Below are 18,378 nucleotides of genomic sequence, written 5' to 3'. Positions count from 1 at the left end.
CTATTCCCCCATAGAAGTCAGAAGAAGAGCAAAAGAAAAGTGGAAAAAAACCTAACACCCTATTTGCGTGCAAGTCATTTTCACCACATATAGATGCCTAAATGCATTGAGTTGCTGCCATGTGATTGGCTGATTATCAATTTGTGTTACCATGCAAATGAACAGGTGTACCTAATAAAGTGGCCAGTGAGTGTGTGTGTATATATACAGGGAGTGCAGAATTATTAGGCAAGTTGTATTTTTGAGGATTAATTTTATTATTGAACAACAACCATGTTCTCAATGAACCCCAAAAACTCATTAATATCAAAGCTGAATAGTTTTGGAAGTAGTTTTTAGTTTGTTTTTAGTTATAGCTATTTTAGGGGGATATCTGTGTGTGCAGGTGACTATTACTGTGCATAATTATTAGGCAACTTAACAAAAAACAAATATATACCCATTTCAATTATTTATTTTTACCAGTGAAACCAATATAACATCTCAACATTCACAAATATACATTTCTGACATTCAAAAACAAAACAAAAACAAATCAGTGACCAATATAGCCACCTTTCTTTGCAAGGACACTCAAAAGCCTGCCATCCATGGATTCTGTCAGTGTTTTGATCTGTTCACCATCAACATTGCGTGCAGCAGCAACCACATCCTCCCAGACACTGTTCAGAGAGGTGTACTGTTTTCCCTCCTTGTAAATCTCACATTTGATGATGGACCACGGGTTCTCAATGGGGTTCAGATCAGGTGAACAAGGAGGCCATGTTATTAGATTTTCTTCTTTTATACCCTTTCTTGCCAGCCACGCTGTGGAGTACTTGGACGCGTGTGATGGAGCATTGTCCTGCATGAAAATCATGTTTTTCTTGAAGGATGCAGACTTCTTCCTGTACCACTGCTTGAAGAAGGTGTCTTCCAGAAACTGGCAGTAGGACTGGGAGTTGAGCTTGACTCCATCCTCAACCCGAAAAGGCCCCACAAGCTCATCTTTGATGATACCAGCCCAAACCAGTACTCCACCTCCACCTTGCTGGCGTCTGAGTCGGACTGGAGCTCTCTGCCCTTTACCAATCCAGCCACGGGCCCATCCATCTGGCCCATCAAGACTCACTCTCATTTCATCAGTCCATAAAACCTTAGAAAAATCGGTCTTGAGATATTTCTTGGCCCAGTCTTGACGTTTCAGCTTGTGTGTCATGTTCAGTGGTGGTCGTCTTTCAGCCTTTCTTACCTTGGCCATGTCTCTGAGTATTGCACACCTTGTGCTTTTGGGCACTCCAGTGATGTTGCAGCTCTCAAATATGGCCAAACTGGTGGCAAGTGGCATCTTGGCAGCTGCACGCTTGACTTTTCTCAGTTCATGGGCAGTTATTTTGCGCCTTGGTTTTTCCACACGCTTCTTGCGACCCTGTTGACTATTTTGAATGAAACGCTTGATTGTTCGATGATCACGCTTCAAAAGCTTTGCAATTTTAAGAGTGCTGCATCCCTCTGCAAGATATCTCACTATTTTTGACTTTTCTGAGCCTGTCAAGTCCTTCTTTTGACCCATTTTGCCAAAGGAAAGGAAGTTGCCTAATAATTATGCACACCTGATATAGGGTGTTGATGTCACTAGACCACACCCCTTCTCATTACAGAGATGCACATCACCTAATATGCTTAATTGGTAGTAGGCTTTCGAGCCTATACAGCTTGGAGTAAGACAACATGCATAAAGAGGATGATGTGGTCAAAATACTCATTTGCCTAATAATTCTGCACTCCCTGTATATATATATATATATATATATATATATATATATATATAAAGCCATATATATATAGCCAAACTTAATGTGAATCTGCCCTCCATCGGCCAACCACCCGGATGTTCTGTGCAAATAATGTAGCTTCACAACAACAGCAAACAAACCAGGATTTCTTCAAAGTGAGTCAAGTTTATTGACATTTCAGGGAGTAAACCTCCCCTTCCTCAGAACATAAAGTGTACAAATGCACACAAGGTTAAATAAGTGAACTAATACACAGTAACCTCCTACATCCTGTTCAAAAAGGCGCCAACATTACATCATGTCCATTTTCACCCTAACTAGACCCGGAAGTTTACATAACAAACACTTCCGGTGTCATCACAACCTATTATATTTAACTAGTGTTCAACATCAAACTCTTTTATTGAAATATTCCATCTCTAATTCAAATATACAAATTTCTGTGTCCACACCCATATGCATCAAAGCAAGATATCAAGAAACATCTCTTGTTACCCATATCACCTCAGTGATCGCTACTTACTACTAACTTGTATCCGGTATCGGAAGTTACGTCACTTCTGGTTAATGCGTAGATACGTCGGTGCTGATGTTATTCCGTATTAATGTTTATCAACATTCTCGTGTCTTATCCGTACCTCCTAGTCATCACAAAATGTGTCCTAAATGAAAACGTTTACACCTTCACTGAACAGGTAGTATAATGTGAACAATACACTCGTGGAACATTGGGAATAGTGTCATCAAAAACCATAGTGAATCAAACATAAATAACATTAAAAATGAAGGCAAAAAACAAAAATAAATAAACTAAAAAACTGGACAAACAAGAAAGACATATAATATTTGTCCATGTGGCCTTCATTATGTGGGCAAGACCCAAGGTACCATATGTGAGAGAATGGCCAATCACTGAACTGCCATCAGATTAGCCCTAAAGAAAGGAGAATCCGATCAACCGGTGGCACGCCACTGGGTGGTAGCAAAACATTTGGTAGCTGCAATCAAATTGATTCTGATCGATCACATTCCTAGACAAATCCGAGGAGGGGATAGGAATAAGCTACTACTAAGAAGAGAAGCACAATGGATGTTCCGATTAGGGACTATACACCCGAAGGGACTGAACTCTCCACCAGATTTTGGTGCTTTGACTTAAGATTTTATCATGATGTTGGGCAGATGGTTTACTGCATGTGTCCTTTGGTACCACAACACCTGCAGGTTGTGGATGGGGACCGTTTGTGGGTGGCCTCTCGCCTATAGGTCTTCCAAAGTTCACGGGCATGAGTACAGCGGGGGTGTCGTGGATCATGTTTTGGTTTACGCCACCATCCTCTTTCTCCCCCCTAGACCTAGAAGGCGGTGCAGTCGTTACACCTTGGACACATGCGTACACTAAATGTCTTTCATCATATTAGTCAGCACGTGATAACTAAATGCAGAGTTATATACTCAAAGTTTTAACAGGTGTTTGCATTTGAGTCTATACAAGTGATGTGTATTCCATAATGTATGAAGTGAAATTACGTAGGGCAGGGGACACGCTAGAAAGGAGCTCTGAACCTCACAGGGAGGTACAGTGCAGGTGTCCGTGTGTTTAAGTACATGGCACAAGCTGTTATCCGTCTTTCTTGTTATTGTCTTAATTTTTTATGTTATTTATGTTTGATTCTCTATAGTTTTTGATGACACTATTCCCAATGTTCCACGAGTGTATTGTTCACATTATACTACATGTTCACTGAAGGTGTAAACATTTTCATTTAGGACACATTTTGTGATGACTAGGAGGTACAGATAAGACACAAGAATGTTGATAAACATTAATACGGAATAACATGAGCACCGACATATCTCTACATTAACCGGAAGTGACATAACTTCCGATACCGGGTACAAGTTAGTAGTAAGTAGCGATCACTGAGGTGATATGGGTAACAAGAGATGTTTCTTGATATCTTGCTTTGATGCATATGGGTGTGGACACAGAAATTTGTATATTTGAATTAGAGATGGAATATGTCAATAAAAGAGTTTGATGTTGACCACTAAGTAAATATAATAGGTTGTGATGACACCAGAAATGTTTGTTATGTAAACTTCCGGGTCTAGTTAGGGTGAAACCGGACATGATGTAATTTTGGCGCCTTTTTTTAATAGGATGTAGGAGGTTACTGTGTATTAGTTCACTTATTTAAACTTGTGTGTATTTGTACACTTTATGTTCTGAGGAAGGTTTACTCCCCGAAACGTCAATAAACTTGACTCACTTTGAAGAAATCCTGGTTTGTTTGCTGTTGTTGTGAAGCTATATACTGTATATATATATATATATATATATATATATATATATATATATATATATATACACACACATGTGTGTGTGAATCAGGGGAGAATTATGGCCTAGGCAAACAAGGCACTTGCCTAGTACAGCAAATTAGGAGGGGGCAACACTTTTTTCTGGCTATATTTGTAAGAAGGTTACAGTTGTTTTAGTAGTATTATACAGGTATATAATGGGCAATTGTGCCATAAGAGCTTACATTCTAGGGGGTAGAATAAAAGACTGCCCATGGAGCTTATAGTTTAGAGGTAGCTCTGAACCTACATTTTATTCAGCCATTTATTGCCTTTAGTTCTGTTGACTTTCAGCACTTAGTATTGTGTTTTGGAAATCTGTTTTTATATATATATATTAGCAGCATTGTATAGATGTATGTGTCTGTGTATGTCTTTGTGAGTGTATGTGTATATGTGTGTATGTGCATAACTCTGTATTGTGTGTGAAATTTTTTTTGGAAATGCCATAGAAAATGTAAAATTATATATATATATATATATATATATACACACACATACACATATACATACATACATGCATGTGTGTTTTTTTCTTTGCTGTGTTTGAGCAGGGGTATGAGCATGCATACATTGTCAAAACAAGTTAAAAGCCAACCTTCTAGGAAATCATAATAGTGTGGAAATCTAAAATATATCTAAAATTTTATTATGTAGATACTAGTCCTAAAGCTCGTTCACACAGGCCATTCTTTGCAGTACAGCGGTCCCACCCCTTGCGCTCTCTCCCTCCACCTCTCTTTTGCTCTCTCTCCCCCTCTCTTTTGCTCTCTCTCTCCCCCTCTCTTTTGAGCTCTCTCTCTCCCCCTCTCTTTTGAGCTCTCTCTCCCCCCTCTCTTTTGCCCTCTCTCTCTCCCACTTTTCTTTTGCACTCTATCTCTATCTCTCCCCCCTCTCTTTTGAGCTCTCTCTCTCCCCCATCTCTTTTGCTCTCTCTCCCACTCTCTTTTGAGCTCTCTCGCCCTCTCTCTCTCCCCCCCCTCTCCTCTCTCTCCCCTCCTCTCTCTCTCCCCCTCTCTCTCTCCCCTCTCTCTCTCTCCCCCTCTTTTGCTCTCTCTCTCCCCCCCTCTCTTTTGCGCTCTCTCCCACTCTCTTTTGCGCTCTCTCCCCCTCTCTTTTGCGCTCCCCCCCTATCTTTTGTGCTCTCTCTCCCCCCTCTTTGTGCTCTCTCTCTCCCCCTCTTTTGCTCTCTCTCTCCCCCCTCTCTTTTGTGCTCTCTCCCCCTCTCTTTTGCGCTCTCTCCCCCTCTCTTCGCACTCTCTCCCCCATCTCTTTTGCGCTCTCTCTCCCCCTCTCTTTTGAGCTCTCTCTCTCCCCCATCTCTTTTGCACTCTCTCTCCCCCTCTCTTTTGAGCTCTCTCTCACCCTCCCTCTCTCTCTCCCCCATCTCTTTTGTGCTCTCTCTCCCCCTCTCTTTTGAGCTATCTCTCCCCCCTCTCTCCCCCCTCTCTCTCTCCCTCCCCTCTCTCTCCCTCCTATCTCTCCCCCCTCCTCTCTCTCTCTCTCTCTCTCTCTCTCCCCCCTCCTCTCTCTCTCTCTTCCCCCCTCCACTCTCTCTCCCCCCCTCCTCTCTATCTCTCCCCCCATCCTCTCTCTCCCCCCTTCTCTCTCTCCCCCATCCTCTCTCTCTCCCCCCCTCCTCTCTCTCTCTCCCCCCTCCTCTCTCTCTCCCCTCTCTCTTTTGTGCTCTCTCTCCCCCTCTCTTTTGCGCTCTCTCCCCCCTCTCTTTTGCTCTCTCTCTCCCCCTGTCTTTTGTGCTCTCTCTCTCCCCCTCTTTTGCTCTCTCTCTCTCCCCCCTCTCTTTTGCGCTCTCTCTCCCCCTCTCTTTTGCGCTCTCTCCCCCTCTCTTCATGCTCTCCCCCCTCTCTTTTGCTCTCTTTCTCCCATCTCTTTTGCGCTCTCTCCCCTCCTCTCTCTTTCCCCTCCTCTCTCTCTCTCCTCCTCCTCTCTCTCCCCTCTCTCCCCCTATCTCTCTCCCCTCCTCTCTCTCTCTCCCCCTCTCCTCTCTCCCCACCTCCTCTCTCCCCCCTCCTCTCTCTCCCCTCCTCTCTGTCTCTCTAACTCGTGACCGCGCCCGGCCACGTCCCTTCACAACCGGTCACGCCCCTTTCACGGGCATTCACTCCCGACCATGCCCCCTTCACGCCGGTCACGCCCCTGCTCACGCCTGGCCACGTCCGGCCACGCCCACTTCTGCCGCAGATGAGACCAGCTAGGGAGTAGGACTCAAAGGCCAGGTGTGTTTGTCCTCGTGCTGACTCTACTGCTCATGACAGCTTCGGACAAACACACTTGGCCTTTTATATAATAGGATTTATACCTAATAATACCCTGCTTAAATGGACACTAAACCCAATTTTTTTCTTTCATGATTCAGGTAGAGGATATCATTTTAAACAACATTCCAATTTACTTATTTTATCAAATTTGTTTCATTCTTTAGATATGTTTTGTTAAAGAAAGAGTAATTCACATGTGTGAGCCAATCACACGAGGCATCTATGTACAGGCACCAATCAGCAGATACTGAGCCTATCTAGATAGGCTTTTCAGCAAAGGATATCAAGTGAATGAAGCAAATTAGATAATAGATGTAAATTAGACAGTTGTTTAAAAACATAATTTATGCTTACCTGATAAATTTGTTTCTCTTGTAGTGTAGTTGGTCCACTATTCTTAAATCTTTATAACGTCAATACTAAAACCTCTGTTATGTTTTATTCTTTAATTTTGATCCTATTTGTAATAAACAACACTTTCATTTCCGGTTTCTGTTGTTTAGTGACGTAGAGAGCGTTTTCATTCACTCTCTATGTAAACAGAGATGCACGTTCCCGAGATAGTCATTGGAAGGGGAATCGGATCACATGCACAGAGATTTTTCCCTCCTTCCATGGCTGTACAGCACGCAAACGGATTGGCTAAAACCCCAAAATGTCAGGAAAAAAAAATTACTTTAACGAAGGGTGGACAGAGAAGTGATAGTAAGAGAGAGTAAGATGGGGTAATTTACATCAATAACTTTAATTGAATGCAACAAAAATTAAATTTGATGTCCTAAAGTTAAATTAAAATATTGTGAGGATTCAAATTTTTGTTTCAATTGCCGGCAAATTTACTATAACTTTAACCCTTTAAACACTGAGCCATTACAAGGCAGCACTGATTATAGGCAGCACTGATTACATAAATTTATATTTTTTCTTTGCGGTACCCAAACTAATCATGATTCATTTGTTTCAGCAGACCAAGCATTTTTAGAAGATAGTTTACGGAATAACCCTAATATGGTAAAACACAAATATATTTAATGAAAAAATAAATTAGTAATTTCTATAGTGTACAATGTAAATAGCAGCATAGCATCCATATTAGCTAAATATTTTAAACATACATCACATGGTTCCACATTCAGCATCACTTTACTTTTCCAAAAAAAACAAGATTTTATACCTACATTGTTCAATAAAAAAATCAGAATTGAAAATCAGAAGATGAAATGTATTATTTTCCCACTTTCTACTGCATTCAGTTTAAAGGGACATAAAACCCAACATTTTTCTTTCATGGTTTTGAAAGAGCATGCTATTTCTCTTGTTAAGTGTAGTCAGTCCACGGGTCATCCATTACTTATGGAATATATCTCTTCCTAACAGGAAGTTGCAAGAGGATCACCCAAGCAGAGCTGCTATATAGCTCCTCCCCTCACATGTCATATCCAGTCATTCGACCAAAGCAGACAAGAAAGGAGAAACCATAGGGTGCAGTGGTGACTGGAGTTTAATTAAAATTTAGATCTGCCTTAAAGACAGGGCGGGCCGTGGACTGACTACACTACAAGAGAAACAAATTTATCAGGTAAGCATAAATTATGTTTTCTCTTGTTAAGTGTAGTCAGTCCACGGGTCATCCATTACTTATGGAATACCAATACCAAAGCTAAAGTACACGGATGAAGGGAGGGACAAGGCAGGAACATTAAACAGAAGGAACCACTGCCTGAAGTACCTTTCTCCCAAAAATAGCCTCCTAAGAAGCAAAAGTGTCAAATTTGTAAAATTTTGAAAAGGTGTGAAGCGAAGACCAAGTCGCAGCCTTGCAAATCTGTTCAACAGAGGCCTCATTTTTAAAGGCCCAGGTAGAAGCCACAGCTCTAGTAGAATGAGCTGTAATCCTTTCAGGAGGCTGCTGTCCAGCAGTCTCATAGGCTAAACGTATTATGCTACGAAGCCAAAAAGAGAGAGAGGTAGCCGAAGCCTTTTGACCTCTTCTCTGTCCAGAGTAAATGACAAACAGGGAAGAAGTTTGACGAAAATCTTTAGTTGCCTGCAAATAGAACTTCAGGGCACGGACTACGTCCAGATTATGCAAAAGTCGTTCCTTCTTTGAAGAAGGGTTAGGACACAGTGATGGAACAACAATCTCTTGATTGATATTCCTGTTAGTAACTACCTTAGGTAAGAACCCAGGTTTAGTACGCAGAACTACCTTGTCTGAATGAAAAATCAGATAAGGAGAATCACAATGTAAGGCAGATAACTCAGAGACTCTTCGAGCCGAGGAAATAGCCATCAAAAACAAAACCTTCCAGGATAACAGCTTGATATCAATGGAATGAAGGGGTTCAAATGGAACGCCTTGAAGAACATTAAGAACTAAGTTTAAGCTCCACGGCGGAGCAACAGTCTTAAACACAGGCTTAATCCTAGTTAAAGCCTGACAAAAAGCCTGAACGTCTGGAACTTCAGCCAGACGTTTGTGTAGAAGAATAGACAGAGCAGAAATCTGTCCCTTTAACGAACTAGCAGATAAACCCTTTTCTAAACCCTCTTGTAGAAAGGACAATATCCTAGGAATCCTAACCTTACTCCATGAGTAACTCTTGGATTCGCACCAATATAAATATTTACGCCATATCTTATGGTAAATTTTTCTGGTAACAGGCTTCCTAGCCTGTATTAAGGTATCAATAACCGACTCCGAGAAGCCACGCTTTGATAGAATCAAGCGTTCAATCTCCATGCAGTCAGCCTCAGAGAAATTAGATTTGGATGGTTGAAAGGACCCTGAATTAGAAGGTCCTGTCTCAGAGGCAGAGACCACGGTGGACAGGACGACATGTCCACTAGGTCTGCATACCAGGTCCTGCGTGGCCACGCAGGCGCTACCAGAATCACCGAAGCTCTCTACTGTTTGATCTTGGCAATCAAACGAGGAAGCATCGGGAACGGTGGAAACACATAAGCCATGTTGAAGACCCAAGGGGCTGTCAGAGCATCTATCAGCACCGCTCCCGGGTCCCTGGACTGGATCCGTAACAAGGAAGCTTGGCGTTCTGACGAGACGCCATGAGATCCAGATCTGGTTTGCCCCAACGATGAATCAGTTGAGCAAAGACCTCCGGATGAAGTTCCCACTCCCCCGGATGAAAAGTCTGGCGACTTAGAAAATCCACCTCCCAGTTCTCCACGCCTGGGATGTAAATCGCTGACAGGTGGCAAGAGTGAGACTCTGCCCAGCGAATTATCTTTGAGACTTCCAACATCGCTAGGGAACTTCTGGTTCCCCCTTGATGGTTGATGTAAGCCACAGTCGTGATGTTGTCCGACTGAAATCTGATGAACCTCAGAGTTGCTAACTGAGGCCAAGCTAGGAGAGCATTGAAAATTGCTCTTAATTCCAGAATATTTATTGGGAGGAGTTTCTCCTCCTGAGTCCATAATCCCTGAGCTTTCAGGGAGTTCCAGACTGCGCCCCAGCCTAGAAGGCTGGCGTCTGTTGTTACAATCGTCCAATCTGGCCTGCGAAAGGTCATCCCCTTGGACAGATGTGGCCGAGAAAGCCACCATAGAAGAGAATCTCTGGTCTCTTGATCCAGATTTAGTAGGGGGGACAAATCTGAGTAATCCCCGTTCCACTGACTTAGCATGCACAATTGCAGCGGTCTGAGATGCAGGCGCGCAAATGGTACTATGTCCATTGCCGCTACCATTAAGCCGATTACTTCCATGCACTGAGCTACTGACGGGTGTGGAATGGAATGAAGGACACGGCAAGCATTTAGAAGTTTTAATAACCTGGCCTCTGTCAGGTAAATTTTCATCTCTACAGAATCTATAAGAGTCCTTAGAAAGGGAACTCTTGTAAGTGGTAATAGAGAACTCTTTTCCACGTTCACCTTCCACCCATGCGACCTCAGAAATGTCAGAACTATCTCTGTATGAGACTTGGCAGTTTGAAAACTTGACGCTTGTATCACAATGTCGTCTAGGTACGGAGTCACCGCTATGCCTTGCGGTCTTAGTACCGCCAGAAGTGAGCCCAGAACTTTTGTAAAGATTCTTGGAGCCGTAGCTAATCCGAAGGGAAGAGCTACAAACTGGTAATGCCTGTCTAGGAAAGCAAATCTTAGGTACCGATAATGATCCTTGTGAATCGGTATGTGAAGGTAGGCATCCTTTAAGTCCACTGTGGTCATGTACTGACCCTCTTGGATCATGGGAAGGATGGTTCGAATAGTTTCCATTTTGAATGATGGAACTCTTAGAAATTTGTTTAGGATTTTAAGTCCAAGATTGGTCTGAAGGTTCCCTCTTTCTTGGGAACCACAAATAGATTTGAATAGAATCCCTGCCCGTGTTCCGTCCGCGGAACTGGGTGGATCAACCCCATTAGTAAGAGGTCTTGTACACAGCGTAGAAACGCCTCTTTCTTTATTTGGTTTGCTGATAACCTTGAAAGATGAAATCTCCCTCGTGGAGGAGAAGTTTTGAAGTCCAGGAGATATCCCTGAGATATGATCTCCAACGCCCAGGGATCCTGGACATCTCTTGCCCAAGCCTGGGCGAAGAGAGAAAGTCTGCCCCCCACTAGATCCGTTTCCGGATAGGGGGCCCTCTCTTCATGCTGTTTTGGGGGCAGCAGCAGGTTTCTTGGCCTGCTTGCCCTTGTTCCAGGACTGGTTAACTTTCCAGCCCTGCCTGTAACGAGCAACAGCTCCTTCCTGTTTTGGAGCGGAGGAAGTTGATGCTGCTCCTGCCTTGAAGTTACGAAAGGCACGAAAATTAGACTGTTTGGCCTTTGATTTGGCCCTGTCCTGAGGTAGAGTATGGCCCTTACCTCCGTAATGTCAGCTATAATTTCTTTCAAGCCGGGCCCGAATAAGGTCTGCCCTTTGAAAGGAATATTAAGCAATTTAGATTTAGAAGTCACGTCAGCTGACCAGGATTTAAGCCATAGCGCTCTGCGCGCTTGGATGGCGAATCCGGAGTTCTTAGCCGTAAGTTTGGTTAAATGTACGACGGCATCAGAAACAAATGCGTTAGCTAGCTTAAGTGCTTTAAGCTTGTTCATAATTTCATCCAATGTAGCTGTGCGAATGGCCTCTTCCAGAGACTCAAACCAGAATGCCGCCGCAGCAGTGACAGGTGCAATGCATGCAAGGGGCTGTAAGATAAAACCTTGTTGAACAAACATTTTCTTAAGGTAACCCTCTAATTTCTTATCCATTGGATCTGAAAAGGCACAACTATCCTCCACCGGGATAGTGGTACGCTTAGCTAAAGTAGAAACTGATCCCTCCACCTTAGGGACCGTCTGCCATAAGTCTCGTGTGGTGGCGTCTATAGGAAACATTTTCCTAAATATGGGAGGAGGGGAAAAAGGCACACCAGGTCTATCCCACTCCTTGCTAATAATCTCTGTAAGCCTTTTAGGTATAGGAAACACGTCAGTACACACCGGTACCGCATAGTATCTATCCAACCTACATAATTTTTCTGGAATTGCAACCGTGTTACAATCATTCAGAGCCGCTAATACCTCCCCTAGCAATATGCGGAGGTTCTCAAGCTTAAATTTAAAATTAGAAATCTCTGAATCCAGTCTCCCTGGATCAGATCCGTCACCCACAGAATGAAGCTCTCCGTCTTCACGTTCTGCAAACTGTGACGCAGTATCTGACATGGCTCTCACCTCATCCGCGCGCTCTATCCTTAACCCAGAGCTATCGCGCTTGCCTCTTAATTCTGGCAATTTAGATAATACTTCTGTCATAACAGTAGCCATGTCTTGCAAAGTGATTTGTAAGGGCCTCCCTGATGTACTTGGCGCCACAAAATCACGCACCTCCTGAGCGGAAGGCGAAGGTACTGACACGTGAGGAGAGTTAGTCGGCATAACTTCCCCCTCGTTGTCTGGTGATAATTTCTTTACATGTAAAGATTGACTTTTATTTAAAGTAGCATCAATGCAATTAGTACACAAATTTCTATTGGGCTCCACATTGGCCTTTAAACATAGTGAACAAAGAGATTCATCTGTGTCAGACATGTTTAAACAGACTAGCAATGAGACTAGCAAGCTTGGAAATACTTTTCTAAATAAATTTACAAGCAATATAAAAAACGCTACTGTGCCTTTAAGAAGCACAAAAAGCTGTCACAGTTGAAATAACAATGAACCAAAATAGTTATAGCAACCAAATTTTCACAGTAAATGTATTAAGTTAGCAAAGGATTGCACCCACCAGCAAATGGATGATTAACCCCTTAATACCCAAAAACGGATAACAATTTAATAATTAACGTTTTTCTCACAGTCAAAACACACTGTCACAGGTCTGCTGTGACTGATTACCTCCCTCAAAATGAATTTTGAAGACCCCTGAGCTCTCTAGAGACGATCTGGATCATGGAGGATGAAGTAGACAGATTGTGACTGAATTTTTACTGCGCAAAAAAGCGCTAAAATAGGCCCCTCCCACTCATATTACAACAGTGGGGAAGCTCAGAAAACTGTTTCTATGCAGAAAACAAAGATGGCCATGTGGTAAAAATAATGCCCCAATAAGTTTTATCACCAAGTACCTCACAAAAAACGATTAACATGCCAGTAAACGTTTTAAACATACATTTGAAAAGTTATGAATTGTTATTAATAAGCCTGCTACCAGTCGCTTTTACTGCAGTTAAGGCTCATACATTATTTCAGTATTAACAGTATTTTCAGAGTAAATTCCATTCCTTAGAAAAATACATTCAGTGTACACACACTCATCAGCCTAATACCAGTCGCTATCACTGCATTTAAGGCTGAACTTACTTTACATTGGTATCAGCAGTATTTTCTCAGTCAATTCCATTCCTCAGAAAAATAATTTACTGCACATACCTCATTTGCAGGGGGGCCCTGCATGCTATTCCCCTTCTCTGAAGTTACCTCACTCCTCAGATGAGAACAGCCAGTGGATCTTAGTTACGTCTGCTAAGATCATAGAAAACGCAGGCAGATTCTTCTTCTAATGCTGCCTGAGAACAAACAGCACACTCCGGTGCCATTTAAAATAACAAACTTTTGATTGTAGAAATAAACTAAGTTAAAAAACACCACAGACCTCTCACAGCGACCTATCTTTAGTTAGGCTGCAAGAGAATGACTGAATATGACATGTGAGGGGAGGAGCTATATAGCAGCTCTGCTTGGGTGATCCTCTTGCAGCTTCCTGTTAGGAAGAGATATATTCCATAAGTAATGGATGACCCGTGGACTGACTACATTTAACAAGAGAAATAGCATGCTCTTTCAAAACCATGAAAGAAAAATGTTGGGTTTTATGTCCCTTTAAACTGAATGCAGTAGAAAGTGGGAAAATAATACATTTCATCTTCTGATTTTCAATTCTTATTTTTTTATTGAACAATGTAGGTATAAAGTCTTGTTTTTTTTGGAAAAGTAAAGTGATGCTGAATGTGGAACCATGTGATGTATGTTTAAAATATTTAGCTAATATGGATGCTATGCTGCTATTTACCATGTACACTATAGAAATTACTCATTTATTTTTTCATTAAATATATTTGTGTTTTACCATATTAGGGTTATTCCGTAAACTATCTTCTAAAAATGCTTGGTCTGCTGAAACAAATGAATCATGATTAGTTTGGGTACCGCAAAGAAAAAATATAAATTGATGTAATCAGTGCTGCCTATAATCAGTGCTGCCTTGTAATGGCTCAGTGTTTAAAGGGTTAAAGTTATAGTAAATTTACCGGCAATTGAAACAAAAATTTGAATCCTCATAATATTTTAATTTAACTTTAGGACATCAAATTTAATTTTTGTTACATTCAATTAAAGTTATTGATGTAAATTACCCCATCTTACTCTCTCTTACTATCACTTCTCTGTCCACCCTTCGTTAAAGTAATTTTTTTTTCCTGACATTTTGGGGTTTTAGCCAATCCGTTTGCGTGCTGTACAGCCATGGAAGGGGGGAAAAATCTCTGTGCATGTGATCCGATTCCCCTTCCAATGACTATCTCGGGAACGTGCATCTCTGTTTACATAGAGAGTGGATGAGAACGCTCTCTACGTCACTAAACAACAGAAACCGGAAATGAAAGTGTTGTTTATTACAAATAGGATCAAAATTAAAGAATAAAACATAACAGAGGTTTTAGTATTGACGTTATAAAGATTTAAGAATAGTGTAAAAAATATGTTAAATTTACCATCACTTTAATGATAGGCAGCCAACTGGGTATAACAGGTAAATGATGTTTAAAATTACTATTCTAGCCACAAAATGTTGATACCAAATAGGGCTGCATGATTAATTGCATGATGCGATTAATCGCGATTTTAAGTCGCCACAATTTTAAATTGCGAGAGTATGCAATTTTTTTGATTAAAAAAAAAAATCCTCCCATGTGGCTGGCTGTACTGCATTGAGTAACTTACAAAGAATGCAGCGGCACCACTTCTTATCATCCAAGAAAGCTCCTTTATTGTCACATAGTGGGAGCAGGTTATAGACAGAACAACGTTTCGGGTAATCAACCCTTAGTCATGTTCACATAGTGTTTGTAAAGCCTAATCACCCTTAAATACCTACAGACAGGTAAGACCACACCTTTTCACTAAATTACCTAAACATATATGTCTCCTAATCTCTACTGACATCTAGTGGTCTAAACCTATATCAAAAATACAAAAATATATACAAAAAGTTTTTTTATATAAAAACACAGAGACATTTGTTGAAAGACAGATCTAAAAAGGTCAGAATACAAAATGCAATGCTAGAAAAGGAAATTTCATATGGTATAAAAAATGATCCATCTTTATAAAAATATACTCAGATCTAATTTCCTATTCATACCATTAGGGAACAAAGTGTCTAACTTATTAATCCAAAATGCTTCACGTTTTTTGAGAAGCAATTCCCTATTGCCACCTAGGACTCTGTATGTAGTCTATTATCTGAAATCTTAATTGTGCAATAGAGTGTCCTTTACTTATAAAATGGTGGGCAACTGGAGTGCTCAGATCACCTGTTCTAATCTTAGATTTATGTTGGACTATTCTATCCCTAGCCCTCTGGGTCGTCTCTCCAATATAAATTAGCCCACACGGACACTTAATCAGATATATCACAAAATTAGCATTGCAATAATAATAACCCTTAATCCTGAATTTCTGTCCCGTAAGGGGGTGGATAAATTCATCACCTTTTATCATATTATTGCAACTGGAGCAATTCAGGCAGGGGAAACAACCATTTTTCTCAGAAGTGATATATCCCAATTTGGATTTCTTCTTAGAACCAACATCAGCCTTAACAATGTTGTCTTTTAAACTAGGAAGTCTAGTATAGGCTGGCATCGGCGGTTGGCAGAATGCTGGCACCCCAGCATGCCAATGCTTCCTAACAATCCTTTGAATTTCTGTACTGCAGGCACTGTACTCAGACACAAATACCATCCTGTCAGGGTCCTTTCTCTTATGGGTATTTCCACTATTAACCCTGCCATCAGGTAACTGTACCACCCTATCAATAGTTTCCTGAATTAAACTAGGAGGATAACCTTGCTGCACAAATCTGGTACCCATCTCCTGAAGTCTCTGTAAAGCCAAAGATTCATCTTTTACTATCCGCTTTATTCTCAGCATCTGACTATATGGTAATGATTTCACTAAAGCAGGTGCATGGGCACTTGGGAAGTGTAGGAGGCTATTCCTATCAGTATCTTTTCTGTATAGATCAGTTTTTAACAGGGAACCCTCTTTATAAACTTTGGTATCAAGGAAATTAATTGACTCCTCACTCCAAGAAATCGTGAATTTAATACATCTTGATGCCCTGTTCAATTCCCTCACAAACTGTTGTATGGATCCAACGTCGCCCCACCAAATGCCAAATATATCATCTATGTAGCGCCACCAAGTGGCGCCACATAGAATAAAAAGTTCATTTTCATATATAAATCTTTCTTGCTGTACTGCATTGAGGATTTTTTTTGTAATAAAATAAGTTGCATACTGCGGCAATTTAAAATCGCGATTAATCATACCATACGATTAATCGTGCAGCCATAGTACATACCCTAAGTTTCAGACTGCAGACGTCCCTAGGGGGAAATATAAGTGACTTTCCCTCCTCTTCACTCTCCTGCATGGGCTCTGCTTTTAGACATAGATTGATCGGCTGCTACTGAGATCACAAACAGAACATGTTTTTATATCAAAAAATCACATACTCCCCATACAGCCCTAATACCAAACAACAACATTTCTACAATATTCTTTAAGGAATCTAAAAGGTGTTGTTTAAAAACTCCTACATTCTTAAAAGTTACCTTAATCATACTACAAATTATGCTAACAACATCCTTAAGAGAAAGTATATCCCCAGCATTCTATTCTAACATATTTAACAGCGCACATGTTGGTATCTATCAACAATAAATTAATTGACAGGCAAACTATTCCATGGTGCACACTCATCAATCACTCCTTGTCTAGGCTATGAAATAATTAGCACTGGCACATATATAGGGTACCTAGACGGGAGTGACTGATGAGTATGCACCATGGAATAGCTTGCTTGTCAGTCATTTTTGAGTACAACAAAATATGCACCAATCAGCATCTGGGATATTTTAAAGATGCCCATCTTTGTTTAAAAAAATAAAAAAATAAATAAGCATATCTTTATCTTTAAGGAGCATATCTTTAATACACTTTACTCCTGTACTAGTTTTGTTTAGTCTGCTATGTATTTGTATCATATCACAAGACTCATTATCCTCAGGCATAGTACCCCAGGAGGCATAAAGCTGATGTGGTGCCACTCTTCAAAATTGGAAGCAGGGATGATCCAGGAAGCTACAGACCAGTTAGTCTGACATCAATAGTGGGGAAGATATTTGAAGGGATTATAAAGGATTATATTGATGAGCATATTCATGTAAACAAGATTAGGAGTTCAAATCAGCATGGTTTTATGACAAATAGATCATGTCAAACGAATGTAATTAAATTCTATGAGGAACTAAGTAAAAATATAGATAAAGGGGAATCAGTTGATTTGATATACTTAGATTTAGCCAAGGCGTTTGATACAGTGCCACACGCGAGATTAATGCACAAAATTAAGGGACTGGGAATAGCTGAAAATGTTAGCTCATGGATAAATAACTGGATAAAAGATATGGAGTAACGAGTAGTAGTGAATGGGTCGTACTCAGATTGGACAAAGGTAATCAGTGGAGTCCCCCAGGGATCAGTATTGGGCCCTGTTCTTTTTAATATTTGTATTAATGATTTGGAGCAGGGATTAAATAGTGACATATCTATTTTTGCTAAGTTAAGTAAGGTCATTAGGTCAGAGCAGGATGAACTTTTGTTACAAAGAGAACTGCAAAAATTAGAAGTATGGGCAGGTAAATGGAAAATTAGATTTAATACGGTAAAAATGCAAGGTTCTACATTTAAGAAGTAAAAATAAGCAGGCAATGTATTATTTAAATGGGACAAGATTTAGCCAAACAGAAGAGGGAAGGGATTTGGGAGTAGTAATAGATAACAAGCTAAAGATGGGTGCAGAATGCAGGGCAGCAGCTTCAAAGGCTAATAAGATACTAGCATGTATTAAAAGAGGCATTGATTCAAGTGAGGAAAGCATAATTCTGTCACTATATAAATCCCTGGTAAGACCTCACCTTGAGTATGGAGTGCAGTTCCAGGGACAGATAGCAAAAAAAGATATTGCAGAACTAGAAAAAGGTTTTTCAACCACATCTACTATGTTACTATGTTACAAATCTTTGTGATTGTGTACCCCTCTCTGTGTATCCAGCACTATGGCATTTTGCAGAGCTATATAAATAAATAATAATAAGAAGAAGAATATTGCAAACTACACTGAAATAGTACTCACTTGTACTCCCCTTTAAAA

The 18,378-nt window shown here is 40.8% G+C and overlaps 1 protein-coding gene across 1 annotated transcript in view; it reads right to left on the bottom strand.

Annotated features, from left to right (window-relative positions):
- SYN2 (synapsin II) overlaps positions 1–18,378 on the bottom strand; it is a 759,797-nt gene that overhangs the window by 325,713 nt on the left and 415,706 nt on the right. The gene's annotated exons all lie outside the window — the stretch shown is intronic.

The sequence above is a fragment of the Bombina bombina genome, chromosome 7 (genome assembly GCF_027579735.1).
Source record: "Bombina bombina isolate aBomBom1 chromosome 7, aBomBom1.pri, whole genome shotgun sequence".
Classification (NCBI taxonomy): domain Eukaryota; kingdom Metazoa; phylum Chordata; class Amphibia; order Anura; family Bombinatoridae; genus Bombina; species Bombina bombina.
Note: the sequence above shows the minus strand (reverse complement) of the source record. Positions and strands in the feature narration are given on the sequence as shown.